Here is a 4,036-nt window from a genome sequence, read left to right on the forward strand (position 1 = left end):
AGCAGTTTTCCAATGATATCCACATGGAGTTCGGACTAGATAAATGCAGAAAAGTGCATTTAATCAGAGGGGAATTAGGGACCGCAGAGTTAGAGAACGAGTACGAAAATGACATCGAGGCAATGGCTGCAGGCGAATCATATAAATATCTGGGTATTCTTGAATCTAAGGGTATTCACCATTAAAGGAAAAAACATTTCAGTGTTGAAATGTTGTCACAGGCTTATACTGCCCAACATGTCGAAGGCATTTTTGGTTAGAGTTGGATTTTTTATTTGATCATTTTTGCACGGGGCTGTCCCGGTATATATCATCAATCACGGATGCATTTTTATAATGCAATCAAGTGTTCTGATGAGAGCAGTCTGCCCAGACATATTGGACAAAGCCTGATTTGACCCCATCATTGACGGACTGGGTTGCAGTCAAGTACACGATGGGGGGGGACCTACAACTTAAGGTGGGTTCCGAACCACCAGAACCTGAGTAAAGGTACATTGAAAAATTTCCAGAGGTACCGGCTCAGGGATCGAAGCCCGGACCTCTGAGGTGAAGTCCGAGTGTCTAACCAACTGAGCCACCGAGGCTCTTTTTATAATTATAAACATTTCAGTGTTGAAATGTTGTCATAGGCTTATACTGCCCAACATGTCGAAGGCATTTTTGGGTAGGATGGATTTTTAATTTGATCATTTTTGCACGGGGATGCCCGGTATATATCATCAGTCACGGGCGCATTTTTATAATGCAATCAAGTGATATGAGGAGAGCAGTCTGTCCAGACATATTGGACAAAGCCTGGTTTTTACCCCGTCATTGACGGACTGGGTTGCAGTCAAGTACACGATGGGGGGACCTACAGCTTAAAGTGGGTTCCGAACCAACAGAACCTCGGTAAAGGTACATTGAAAAATTTCTAGAAGTACCGGCTCAGGGATCGAACCCCGGACCTCTAAGGTGAAGTCCGAGTGTTTGATCAACTGAGCCACCGAGGCTCTTTTTATTATTTTATTATTATTATTAAAAAACATTTCTGTGGCTAAATGTTGTCACAGGCTTATACTGCCCAATATGTCGAAGGCATTTTTGGTTAGAGTTGGATTTTTATTTGATCATTTTGCACGGGGCTCTCCCGGTATATATCAACATCCTTACGAAAGAACAAAAAGGATTTTGTAAAAACTCACAAGACTGTAAAGATCTAGTCACTATAGACGTTGTTGCAATAACTAAAGCTCATAAGTATCAAATGAACTGACACATGGCACCCATTGACTACAACCAAGCGTTTTCTTCTGTGCCGCATGACTATTTGCTTGGAGTCTCAAAACTTTAAAAAATATGCCCACGCGTCATTGACTTTCTAAGCCATGCGATGAGGCTCTGGGGTATAAAAATTAAGTACTTTGATTACGGACAATCTAGGATAACTAGATCAATACGCATCATGGCGGGTATATTTCAAGGAGACTCCGCCAGTGTACTACGGTTCTATTTAGCTTTGAACTCCTTGAGCAAAACACTAAACAGCGTGTCTAATGGGTTCAGAATTCATAATAATGAGGATGGTCATCAAGTGACCCATCTTCTTTACATGGATGACCTGAAGCTGTACGCTAGTTCAGGCCAGAAACTGCAGCAAGTGATTGATGTCACAAAGCAGTTTTCCAATGATATCCACATGGAGTTCGGACTAGATAAATGCAGAACAGTGCATTTAATCAGAGGGGAATTAGGGACCGCAGAGTTAGAGAATGAGTTCGAAAATGACATCGAGGCAATGGCTGCAGGCGAATCATATAAATATCTTGGTATTCTTGAATCTGAGGGTATTCAGCATACGATAGTTAAGACAAAACTAATGAATGCCTTCAATACGAGACTCAGATTGTTTATAAAGAGTTTTTAAAACTCGGCAAACAAAATCAGGGCAATTAACACATATGCTATCCCTGTCCTGACATACTCCTTCGGGCTCAGCAGGTGGTCTAACACCGAGACTATTTTAACAGCAAACAAAATGTTGCGATTTACAGCACCATCTGTAAAGCGGATCTTGACTACACGCACTCAAATTTGTCTTCAGATGGAGCCTTGAATATCAGGGCAGAAACTATAAAGGAATAAGAAATACAATGGAGGTAGAAAGATACCCACGGCGAGCACCCCAAAATGACAGATCAACATTAAGTGGATAGTGAGGCATCCAATATTTAGCTAAGAAAGGGTGTTCTGTATTCAGAGACGGAAGGATTCGTCATTGCGATACAGGACAAGGGTGTCAGTACCAGGGATTATCGCAAACACGTAATACATCAGGACGTGTTTAAACGGTACAGATTATGTGGAGATACCAACGAATCCATCGAGCACATTATTGATGGCTGTCGTGTAATGGCTCAGAGAGAATATACGCACAGACATAATTAAGTGGCGGGCATTATACATCAACAACTTGCTTCAAACCTGGGACTCTTGAAAGAATGTATGCCTTTCTATAAATTAATTCCAGTTCCCTTTTTAGAAAGCTAAGATTACACCTTATATTGGCATTTTACTTTCCAAACGGATCATTAAATCCCGGCCAATCGACCTGACATCGTGATGAGAGAAAAAAAGGTGGAATATTCCTACCTGCAGGGATGCATTGTAAATGTGCAAGGATAATTGGGTCAATGACTCGTATAGCAAGGAGAATCATTTCAATTGAAATACCATCAGATCCTTAAGCATTCGATTTTACCTCGAAGAGTCTTTCAATTAGGGTTTCTTGCGATATTGCACAAAAAATAATAATTTAGTATCATCATAAGTAGAGGAAACTGAGGACGGGGAAGGAGAGCTATTTGAAAGAAGTGTGGATTTTGTAGTAAAAGCTGTCTTAAGTTCTGCAGGTGAGAAATTATTTTTAGGAGCCAAGTGTTTAGAAGGAATAAGTCCAAGCCATTTCAAAAGAAGCCAGATGTTTTCATTTTATTCCTGTTTTTGATAGAGTTGTAATTATATTGATTGTATGAATCTGGGATTTCAGTTTGCACTAGGTTTGTCAATTTACGAAATTCGGCTACAATAACAATATTTTTTATTTTTTTAGCCAATCTACGTTTTTTCTCTTTCTTTTATCAAATTTTTGATATAAGGAGTAATCCAAGGAGAAGACGTCTTCTTTGCTTTGGTGGTATAAAGAAGAGAAAATTTGTTAAACGCGGAAGATAAAAATGAAGTCAAACAAATCACCTTTCTATTTTTATCCTTTTCAATCGAAATACTATTCTAATCATAAGTAGTGACGTGCTCAAGAAATTCAATGTCATTTATATTTTTAAGATTGCGTATGGACAGGGGAGTTACACTATTGGATGGACTAACGGCGAACTGATATTGGATGCTGAGAAGATCATGGGTTGAGAGGAATGAGATTGGGTGTTGAGTAGAAGAAATCGCCTTGTCTAAATCGTCCACAATCAAGTCAACCATGTACTAGAATGATCAGTGTTCAAAGGGAACTATAGATAATCCGGCAGAAAAAACTACTGATTTTGAATAGTGGATTAAAGTGTTAGTAGCATTAAGATTTGTGTTTAGGTCACCGGTGAGTACAATGTTATTTTAATTAGGTATAAGGTAAAAAATGTCATTCTCAACTTTCCTGTCGTAGGAGGCGTTAGGAGGTTTGTAAATTACACTCACCCTTCTTTTCTCATCTCTATCGTACTGAATTGTCTTATAAAATCCTAATATCATTAGTCACTTGACTTAGTCCGTGGCTATGATGTATAACCGAGTTCACCCGAGTAAAAGTTTTGAACAAAAGAAATAACTTTGAAACGAGCTTTCAGGGCTTTTTTCAGGTATGAAGATTTAGATGCAAGCCTTAAAGATAGTGTTATTATTATATATAGGTCATATTAATATATATATATATATGGTTATGGCTGAAATTTTACCGCGATTTCGCTGGAAGCGGGTGCAATTTTTCAGATTAGCAGCTGCTCCCAGCGAAATCCTGCGGTTGTCCTTATGACAAATTTTTAAT

This window comes from Belonocnema kinseyi, chromosome 10 (genome assembly GCF_010883055.1).
Source record: "Belonocnema kinseyi isolate 2016_QV_RU_SX_M_011 chromosome 10, B_treatae_v1, whole genome shotgun sequence".
In the NCBI taxonomy this organism is placed as follows: Eukaryota; Metazoa; Arthropoda; class Insecta; order Hymenoptera; family Cynipidae; genus Belonocnema; species Belonocnema kinseyi.